This window comes from Pelodiscus sinensis, chromosome 3 (assembly GCF_052426305.1).
Source record: "Pelodiscus sinensis isolate ZL-2025 chromosome 3, ASM5242630v1, whole genome shotgun sequence".
Classification (NCBI taxonomy): domain Eukaryota; kingdom Metazoa; phylum Chordata; order Testudines; family Trionychidae; genus Pelodiscus; species Pelodiscus sinensis.
The window spans coordinates 106,002,157-106,013,478 of record NC_143054.1 but is presented as its reverse complement, the minus strand read 5'-3'; the positions used below and the strand labels follow the sequence as shown (position 1 = coordinate 106,013,478).

Below are 11,322 nucleotides of genomic sequence, written 5' to 3'. Positions count from 1 at the left end.
GACTTGTTTGGTTAAGGGTATAAAATACTAGGATTGATTGTATTAAGCAGCCTTACTGGGCCCAACTTTGCTGGGACCACATTTGGCTCACTTTGCTTTTATTGGCCAATAAAACTGTCTGTTTAGCCGCGTAAACTGAGTGAGGCGTTTGCTTCGACATAAGGTCTCATCCAGTAAATTAAACTTCATTCCAGCAAGGGTGCCATTTTGGGAGAATAGAGGGGGCACCAGCCATGTGTTCCAGGACATGGCTTGCTTTTCTTCCCATTCCTCTGACTATCAGGGAGCGAGGGAAAAGTACTTGGATTCTGTGCATGCTTCTCACTCCTGGCTGATAAAGGGAGGAGGTAGAACAATAATTCACACCCTTCCACCCCTGGCACCTCTAGGTGGCAATAATTCCCCCCTCACAAGCACAGAGTTCACCAAAAGAAAAGAAAGCTTTTAGTAAAAGAGAAAAGGAACCTGGCGTTCATTTGGGAAAACACAACTGCTCTGATTCAAAAGCACAGAGCCATAAGCAATCACCTGCCCCATAGTACATTAGGCAGTACGCTTTGCCTTAATTTCACACCTTGCAGTGTGAAAGTCAGATGGACAAATGTCTCTATCACACCACTCCCCTTTCTCTTCATTGCACCCCATCCACTATTAGTTATCCTTAGTGAGCATTCTGAAGTGCATTCACATAGGGCCACTTCCCACCCCTGCAAATGGAGTGGGGGCACCACGCAATGCCTGAACTGCTGCTATTGCCTCTGCAACTGACTCACTGCTGGTGCTGCTCTCTCTACGGCTGCTGACCACTCACTACCACCACACTACCACATCAGGGCAAAGGTGTAGCCTCTAAACCTGCTCATCAATGATTTCAGTTTTAGTAACCACCGGACAGAAACAAAAACACACAACTAAGTCTAATTAGCTTTGTCTTTTAGAGAGAGGAGGGACAAATGGTGTCTAAGGCTTGGTCTACACTAGCAACGTATGTCAGTGTAACTACATGGCTCTGGGGTGTGGCACTCCTGAGTGATGTAGTTATATGAACCTAAAACCCAGTGTAGACAACACTATGTCAATGGGGAGGTTTCTATCATCAACATAGCTACGACCTCTTGGGGAAGTGAAGCACTTGCACTGAAGGGGAATGCTTTTCCTGTCAGTATAGGTAGAATCATAGAATACTAGGACTGGAAGGGACCTCAAGAGCTCATCGAGTCCAGTCCCCTGCCCTTATGGCAGGACCCAGTATTGTCTAGACCAACCCTGATAGACATTTATCTAACCTGCTCTCAAATATCTCCAGAGATGGAGATTCCACAACCTTCCTAGGCAATTTATTCCAGTATTTAACCACCCTGACAGTTAGGAACTTTTTTCTCATGTCCAACCTAAACCTCCCTTGCTGTGCCCACTGCTTCTTGTTCTATTTTCAGAGGCCAAGATGAACAAGTTTTCTCCCTCCTTCTTGTAACACCCTTTTAGATACCTGAAAACTGCTATCACGTCCCCTCTCAACCTTCTCTTTTCCAGACTAAACAGGCCCAATTCTTTCAGTCTTCCTTCATAGGTTATGTTCGCTAGACCTTTAATCATTCTTGTTGCTCTTCTCTGGACCTTTTCCAATTTCTCCACGTCTTGTTTGAAATGTGGTGCCTAAAACTGGACACAATACTCCAACTGAGGCCTAATCAGCACAGAGTAGAGTGGAAGAATGACTGTTAACGCATCCTAGAATCATGTTTGCTTTTTTTGCAACAGTGTCACACTGTTGACTCATATTTAGCTTGTGGTCCACTATAACCCCTAGATCCCTTTCTGCCGTACTCCTTCCTAGACAGTTGCTTTCCATTCTGTATGGCTGTGTCTACACTGGCATCCCTTCCGGAAAAGGGATGCTAATGTAGCACATCACAATTGCAAATTCCGCGGGGGATTTAAATATCCCCCGCGGGATTTGCATTTACATGGCTGCCGCTTTTTTCCGGCTTGGGGAAAAGCCGGAGAAAAGCGCCAGTCTAGACGTTATTCTCCGGAAAATAAAGCCTTTTCCGGAGGATTTCTTATTCCTACTTTCAAGAAATCCTCCAGAAAAGGCTTTATTTTCCGGAGAATAACGTCTAGACTGGTGCTTTTCTCCGGCTTTTCCCCAAGCCGGAAAAAAGCAGCAGCCATGTAAATGCAAATCCCGCGGGGGATATTTAAATCCCCTGCGGAATTTGCAATTGCAATGTGCTACATTAGCATCCCTTTTCCGGAAGGGATGCCAGTGTAGACACCGCCAATGTGTGAAACTGATTGTTCCTTCCTAAGAGGAGCACTTTGCATTTGTCCTTATTAAACTTCATCCTGTTCATCTCAGACCATTTCTCCAATTTGTCCAGATCATTTTGAATTATGACCTTATCCTCCAAAGCAGTTGCAACCCCTCCTAGCTTGGTATCATCTGCAAACTTAACAAGCGTACTCTCTATGCCGATATCTAAATTGTTGATGAAGGTATTGAACAGAACTGGTTCCAAAACAGACCCCTGTGGAACCTCACTTGTTATACCTTTCCAGCAGGATTGTGAACTATTAATAACTACTCTCTGGGAATGGTTATCCAGCCAGCTATGCACTCACCTTATAGTAGCCCCATCTAAGTTGTATTTGCCTAGTTTAATGATAAGAATATCATGTGAGACCGCATCAAATGCCTTACTAAATCTAGGTATACCACATCCACCGCTTCTCCCTTATCCACAAGATTCGTTATCCTGTCATCTTCACTAAGTGCTATGTCAGTGCAGCTTTGCCACTGCTGCACCTGAAAGAGTAGACAAGTCAATAGCACTCTGTAGCCAGAATCCATGCCATCAGGCAGCAAGACCTACCCACACCCTCCCTCATCTTCAGTAGGGTTTGGCATTCTCACCGCATTTAGCAAATTAGGTTCAATTTAGGGTGACTCTCTCAATTAGGACATGCTAAGCACAATTCTGCTATGCTTTACTGATAGTTTCATTACTCTACCTGAGTCCCTGGTGCTTGTTGGAGTGCACTGGATAATGGTAAACCCACTACTTCCATTCTCCTACTGTGATCTTTTTGCAGAATGAGGGTTGTGTGGTGCAAATTACCATAATCAGGGTTTCAACAATCTGTCATATGTTTGGAGCAGTGATTGTCAGAGGCCAGAAACTGTGCTGAAAGTCAGAACTGAAGGGTCAGGAAGCAGGATTCAGAAGCAGTGGTCAGGAGTCTAAGAGCTAGATGAAAGACAACGTCTTGCCACCTGGCAAGAGAGTTAACCTTGTTCTCGGAACAAATCCTTGAATTTTTTCTGGGTTTAAATAGGATGCCTGGATCAATCAGGGACTATGAGGAAAGCTGTCAATCTGGCCTTTTAGGGTTGTACTTTCTGTGGTTATGTCCCCGGGTTTATATGAAAATGCACACAGTATAATCAGGGGTATCAGCTAGTGGCAAAGAGATATCAGCCATTTCAGACCTGAGTTCTAGTCATTGTACAACCTCACATGTGGGGCTGGAAGAGACCTCAAGAGGTCATCTAGTCCATCACTCCATTCTGAGGCAGGACCAATTATATCTAAACCACTCCTGACAGGTGTCTGTCTAACTTGTACATAAAAAGTTCTTGTGACAACCTCCCCTGAAAGCCTGTTCCAATCATTCATGTTCTAACTATAAAGGATAGCTTTATATCCCTAATATCTACTTTAAATCTCTCTTGCTTCAAAGTAAGGCCATTAGTCATTTTCCTACTTTCAGAAGTCATGAAGAACAATTGATCATCAGCTTCTTTACAACAACCATTAACACATTTAAAGACTCATCAAGTTCCCCCCCCGCAGTCTTTCTTTTTGCCAGACTAAACACAACCAGTTTTTTAACCTTTTCTTAAGATCAGGTTTTCCAAACTTCTTTTTGTTGTACACCTCTGATTCTCCAATTTGTCCACATTTTTCTTTGCGTAGTGCTCAAAATTGAAAACTACAGCAGCTGAGTAGAGTAGAATAATATACCCCTGAATTTGGATACCATACTTGTATAAAAACACACCCTCTGTCTACGTCTACACTGCAGGCTTCTTGTGCAAGAACTTTTTGCGGAAGAAATCTTCCGCAAAAAGTTCTTGCGCAAGAGTGCGTCCGCACTGCCATGTGCTTTTCCACAAGAGATGTGCTTTTGCACAAAGAAGCGTCCACACTGCCATGGTTGCTCTTGAGCAAGAAAGTTCTGATGGCCAATCACAGAATGGTCATCAGAACACTTGTGCTTTTTCCAATAGGGGTTTCTCGCGCAAGAAAACCTTGTTGTCCGTCCACACACGCCTTTTTGTGCAAGAGCTTTTGCACAAAATGGCTTATTCCTCATAGAAAGGGGAATAACTCTTGTGCAAAAAGCCCTGTCTTCTGACGATCTACTGTACTTTTTCTTGCGCAAAAACGCGCTTGTAGTATGGACGCTCCGTGAGTTTTTGCACTTTTTTCTTATTCCCATTTTGAAGGAGCTGTTGAAGAAAACATCAGTGGATACGATGGCCTTGATTATGGTGCCAAACATATTTCACCTTTGCACTGAAAAATGTTAAAGCCTTCCTGAAACCTGTAGACTTTCCTTATGTGCCAACTGCCAAATAAAGCTGTTTGTCTTTCATTTTTTCCACAGACAAGATTTCTCAGACTTGATTTCTGCAAGTCACTAATGATGGAGGAATCAATTTTACATATCTAATCTCAGGCAAAATGACACATTTTTGAAGACACATTTTCTCTAGATCAGGATGCGGAACCTAAGGCCTGGAGATCGGATGCAGCCCCTGGCTTGCATGGTTCCAGCCCTTGAGGCTCGGAGCTCCCCCACCACTGGGGAACCCATGATGGTGAGGGGTGGGAGTTTTTATTTCTCACTTGTGTGCAGCCTTTTACTCATTTTTCTGTGGGTCAGTGGCTCCCAACTCAGAAAAGGTTCCCCACCCCTGCTCTGGGTATTCAGACAAAACGTCTAGAAAATTAGGAAGCAGTCTAAAGTGCTTATAATCTAAAGGCCATAGTTCATTTGTGTACATGTTTATACACCATGAACAGTTCCCATTGAACTAACAGTAGAATTTGATTTTAGATGTGATATAGTGAGTGGCAGTAATAAACAGTAATGGATTTGAGAGAAGGACATTGGTAAGGTAGAAAGACTGTGCAGTTACAGAGTTGAGATATGTTCAGGTAGTACTGAGTAAGTTCTTAGATAATTCTATTTTTCACTTTTTAAAATACGGGAGTAAGAAGCAGATTTTTAAAAAGGTGCTAAATGAGGGGATAAAAGATTGGTAGACCATAATTGGGAAGGGGGGCATTTCAGCTATATGGACAACCTTAAAAAAAGCCCAACTTCATGGGAAGTAAGTTGATCATGAAGGCTGGATCATCATTGGCAAAGCAGAGGGAGCAGACTGGGAGAAAACTAATATGGATACTGAATCACAGAATACTAGAACTGGAAGGGGCCTCGAGAGATCATCAAGTCTGGTCCCCTGCCCTCGTGGCAGGACCAAGTGCAATCTAGATCTACCCTGATAGATGTTTATCCAACCTGCTCTTAAATATCTCCAGTGATGGAGATTTCACAATCTCCCTAGGCAATTTATTCCAGTGTTTAACCACCCTGACCATGGTTCCTGATAAGATTTTTTGTGCACCTGCACAGGTGTGCACAAAAAATTCGTCTCCCGCCACCTCCTCTGGAGAGCTGTGCAGCAGCACTCGTGTGGCAGGCAGGTGCTCCAGCAGGCGGGACCAGCTGAGATGGCATGGTGAGGGAGCTGCTGGAGTGGAGGGCCGGGACCTACTGCAACCGTGTGGTGGGGGGAAGGAGGCCTGCTCTGGTGGCCAGGGCTGCCATGTGGCGGGAGGGAAGAAGGCGGCGCTGGAGCCTCTTCTGGTGGCTGGAGCTGCAAATGAGACCTGCTGCATGGCAGGAGGGTGGGGGTATCTGTTCCAGCAGCTAAGAACGGGACATGCCGCATAGCCAGAAGGAAGGGGTGGGGTCTGCTCTGGCAGCTGGGAACGTGTGTGTGTTAACAAATTGGGTGCCACAGTGCCACACATCCAAACCAGTGCACATGAGCTCAATAGTGGTACACAAGCCAAAACTCACTCCTCTTATGGTTGGAAAATCTTAGAGGAAACACTGACCCTGACCATTAGGAAATTTTTCCTAATGTCAACCCTAAACTTCCTTGATGCAATTTAAGCCCATTGCTTTGTGCCCTATCATCAGAGGTCAAGGAGAACAAATTTTCTCCCTCCTCCTTGTAACACCCTTTTAGATACCTGAAAACTGCTATCATGTTCCCTCTCAGGCTTCTCTTTTCTAAACTAAACAAGTCCAATTCTTTCAGTCTTCCTTCATAGGTCATGTTCTCTAGACCTTTATTCATTCTTGTTGTTCTTCTCTGGACCTTCTTCAATTTCGTTACATCTTTCTTAAAATGTGCCCAGCATTGGACACAATACTCCAACTGAGGCCTAATCAGCTAAGAGTAGAGCAGAAGAATGACTTCTTGTGTCTTGCTCACTCCTGTTAATGCATGTTTGCTTTTTTTGCAACTGTGTTACACTGTTGACTCACATTTAACTTGTGGTTTACTCTGACTTCTAAATCTCTTTCAGCAATACTCCTTCCTAGAGAATCCCTTCCCATTTTGTATGTTAAAACTGATTGCTCCCTCCTAAGTGGGGTATTTTGCATTTGTCCTTATTCAACTTCACCATATTTACCTCAGACTATTTCTCTAGTTTGTCCAGATCATTTTGAATTTTGACCCTATCCACCAAAGCACTTGCAATTCCTCTGAGCTTTGTATCATCTGCAAACTTAAGAATCCCTATGGAACCCCACTTGTTTCTCAACCAGTGGTACGAGTATCCTTAGGGGTAATTGAGAGAAGTCTGGGGGGTATGTCAACAACTGAAATTTGGAGAAAACTGAATTTTTGTTTTAAGTTTTACAGCACTTTTTTATTTTTGTACTTTTTACACCCAAAAATTTTTTTAAAGGTGTACTTTATAAAAAAAAGGTTGAGAAAAACTGGCCTATAGGAGAGAGTGAGGCTTATAAAAAAAAGGTTGAGAAAAACTGGCCTATAGGAGAGAGTGAGGCTAAAGTAACTGAGAAGAACAATGATAAGAAAAGGGCAGCAGTAAGAGGATTTCTGTATACTGTAGTGCAATTGGTCTAGAAATATGCTTAATACTCAGTAGTTAAACATTTTTGCAATTTGGAGGAGAAAAATTCTCTCTCAATGGAAGTGGGTTTGGTGGGAAAGGCTCCAGAGGCAGGCCCGTCATTCAGTTTAAAACTATACAACACTGCTTTTCTAAGGCTTGCTTTATCCTCCCCCCTAATTCAATAGAGACAAAACCAGAAGTGGTTTCAAACAGTATCAGATCCTGAATCTTATCAGATCATAAGAGGCAGTTACTCACCTATGAGATAACTGAAGCTGTTTGAGATGGCTGTCCCTGTGGATGCTCCACTTTAGGGCTATGGATATACTGCGCTGTTTTGCACAAGAAATATGCAAATGAGGTAAAGTGTGGACTATCACCGCACCTCATTTGCATAGTTAATGAGCGGCCGCTTTTTGCGCAAGAGGCTTTTGCACAAAAAGGAGCTGTCTATACAAGAGCTTGTGCAAGAGCTGTTCTTCTTGAAAAAAAAATGCAGAAGAATGGTTCTTGCACAAAAGGGGGTTGTTGCACAAAAAGGAGCTGTGTGGATGGCTCCTTTTTGCCCAAAAAGTCTCTTGCACAAAAAGCGGACACTCATTAATTATGCAAATGAGGCACAGCGATATTCCACACTTTGCCTCATTTGCATATTTTGCGCAAAAGAGCGCAGTATAGATATAGCCTAGGTGTTTCGGCACTCTGCACTTATAATTGGAGATTCACATCAGCCTACTGTACAATGCTGCAAGTGGTAACTGACACATATCATCAACTGTCCCTCCATTCCTTATCTTCCATGGAGAACTACATCAGACTCTGAAGAAGAAGGGAGGAGGAAGGGTTGTGGCGCACCCACAGGGACAACCATCTCAAAGAATGTCAGTTTCTGCACAGGTGATTAATTGCCTCTTCTTATTTAAGGAGTGTCCCTGGGGGTGCTCAACTATACATGACTACGTAAATTTACTAGACTAGAAGGAGGGGCTTTCGAGGCTGCCCAATCTACATTAGAGAGTATAGCCATGCCGAATTTTGTGTCCTGATTGGCATATTTGTCTATGGCATAATATTTTCTAAGCTTGTGTATCAAAACCCAGGTGGCTGCTTTGCATGTTTGGAATTGGGACATTGTTTAGGAATGCTAAAGAGGTAGCCAATGCCTTAGTAGAATGTGTTTGTATTTTGCCCAGTAGAAGAATACTGTTTTTTGAGTAGCAGAGATGGAGGCATGATGAGATCCATTTTGATAGTCTTTGATTAGATACTGTTTAACCTATGGAAAGGTTAACCTATCTTCTTCTACAGAGATAAAAAGTCTGGGATGCCAAAAGAGTGGAGTAGTTCACGATGCAGAACTGCAGGGAGGCTGACAAGTATGCTTTCCTGCAGAAGATGTCTCATCTCTTCCAATCCTTGTCATAGGGGGTTGTTTTGAACTCGGTCTGGTTGCCCCTATTGTGTACTGCATCTAGCATTTGCGGTAGGATGGAAAAAGAGGAATTTAGCTCCTTTGGCCGGCTCATAATACTTTCAGTCCACTCGCTTAGAAGATTGTGGGATGGATGCGGGGTTTGCCAGATTACCTTGGCAGGGTCCATGATGTCCTCATTTATTGACACTGTTATCTTTGAAGAAGGGGAGGACTGAAGGATATCAGTAAATTTATGCTGTGTTTAAGGTAACACAGCAAGAGAGATGTCCAATAAATCTGCCAACCTTTTCAGTAGGTCTTGGAACAATTTGAAATCATCTTCCAAAGTAGAGGGTGGGGGAATGACAGTCCAATCTGGTGAGAATGACGACGGGTGTCTAGGAGGCATGGTATCATCCTCCTATCATCCTCCAAGCCCTCAGTATCCTCTTGGGGTATATGTCTGAATAGGGCTGGGAGGGAAATTCTTCCTTCTATGGAGCCATTGCCTGTGAAGGAGCAGATTGTTGAGCTCAATAGAGGGCTCCTGGGTCCCAACCTGGCCAACTGGTAGGGAGTGGAAGGGGTGATATCCATATAAATGGTTGCCAGACCTGTCCTGGCATCTGAGGTGGCTGAGGCTATGTGTTAGGTTTGGGAGATGAATGACAGTATGAGAGAGATCTCATCATCAACTTCATCGTCACTTGAAAATGGAGGTGCAGAAGAAGGCAGTGTCATTATTCTGCTAGGTTCCTGGTTCATAGGAGTACCACCGGTATGGTGAAGGTAGGTGCCATTATTAGTACAGGGTTGGTGATCATCTGCACTGACGGTGCCAGTGGCATGGGAGTCTGTGCAGAAGGTTTCTTTGGTGCTGGTGGTGTGGGCAACTGCAGTGCCGCCAGTTCCTTTCACACTGGAGTGGCCATCTTGATCATGGATTTTCAGCCTGATGCAGGGCATGTCTGTTTAGATGCCTTAGCCCCTCAGGACTTGTCCATACTGGATATACTTGGCTCCTGTTGGTCCAATAAGGATGGTACAGGTAGTACCGAGGTGGACTTTGCTTCTGCCAAATGCTTTTTTGAAGGGAAATCCTTCTCTGGCAATGATTATCTTTTTTGTTTAAGGTTTTTCTTAGTTGGCGGTTGGCGGGTCTTGAGGATGGGGACCCTGATCCAAGGTCATTGTAGGTGATTTTTGAGAAAGCAGGGTCTGAAACTCTAGCAAAGAGTCAAGTTTTTGTGATTTTTGCAGGAGGAACAGTTTTAATTAAAGGTCCTGTGCCTTAAGAAATCTCGCTGAAAGCTTTTTACAATTGAGGAATTTTGGCAGGACATGAGTTTCTCCAAAGCACCCAATGCATTGGGAATGACGTTCTTAACCTGGAATGAAGAACCTGCAAGTAAGACATCTTTTGATACTGGGGGAGCCTGATAGGGATGCCAGATGGTTTCAACAAAAATACCGGATACACTTGACATTACATCACAATCTACATTACATCTTATTTAGAAAATACCGGACATTTATATTTTCTAAATTCTTTTTCCAAATAGAAAGCCCAAATACTGGACTGTCTTGTTCAAAACTGGATGCCTGGCAACCCTAAAGCCTGGCCTGGTGGAATTCCCATGAGGGGAATTATTAGACTACTTTTATTGTAAAAAAACAACCACAAGACCTAGTTACCAGAGGATTCATATCAAATTAACCAGTTCCTTGATTTTGCAATTTTATATATTATTCTTTGATGATGAAAAAAGGGTATACTTCTCTTTTCTGAAATGCTTTGAAAACTTTATAAAATGGTGTATAAGTGCCTTTTATTGGAGGGTCTTAAATTGATATGATATAGAACAGTATTTATCCAACTTGCCTCTTGAAGACTGAAAACATAAATTTCCACTGAGCTCTTGATACACAGCTTAAAAATGGAGAAAGAATTATCCAGACTTTGTAAACTACAAGATTAAAAACCACAGATTGGCAATAATCTATTGTATTGGGGATATCATAGCTTGACTTCCAGCATTGTTTTTGTAATCACTGGTTGCTTTCCTTAAATGAGTAATGCACAATTCAATATTTCTTTAAACAAAGAGACAAAACAATGTCCCATGAAAGAAAACTGGCCAGCTCTATGTTTTTGAAGGTGCTTTAATTGTAAATTAAAACATTTATGTGCAATTTTCTTCAGCAATTGATAATTACTGTTTTTGTTTTTCGTGGCAATCAATATATATCTATAAAAATGTACACACACACATACACACTTCTTTTTTCCTTATATCCTATTTGCAATTCCCTAATAATTTGCATGAATTTTTTCACCTGAGATTTCAACTGAAGCAAAAATAAGGTTCAAGCATACATCAATTAGTCGCTCATGACATCTTACATTTTATTTATGAACCAAACTGCCCTCCGACTACTCCCTCTCCCACATCTCTTTCCTATCATTCCATTTTTCTCAATACCTGTCTTGGTACTTTCTTGCTTGCCCTTGACTTTCTCTGCTTTCCTGCCCTTTTGTGACAGACCAGAATTCACAATTAGAATGATTTCTACAGCCAGAAACCATAGGAGAAAATTAAAGTAACATTCCAAGCAACATTTTCACTTCTCGCCCAAGATGTCCATCACTTTCTAATTAACTATCTATGTTTGTAG

The 11,322-nt window shown here is 42.7% G+C and overlaps 1 protein-coding gene across 3 annotated transcripts in view; it reads right to left on the bottom strand.

Moving 5' to 3' along the window:
• ADGB (androglobin) overlaps positions 1-11,322 on the bottom strand; it is a 242,408-nt gene that overhangs the window by 142,271 nt on the left and 88,815 nt on the right. The window lies entirely within an intron of this gene.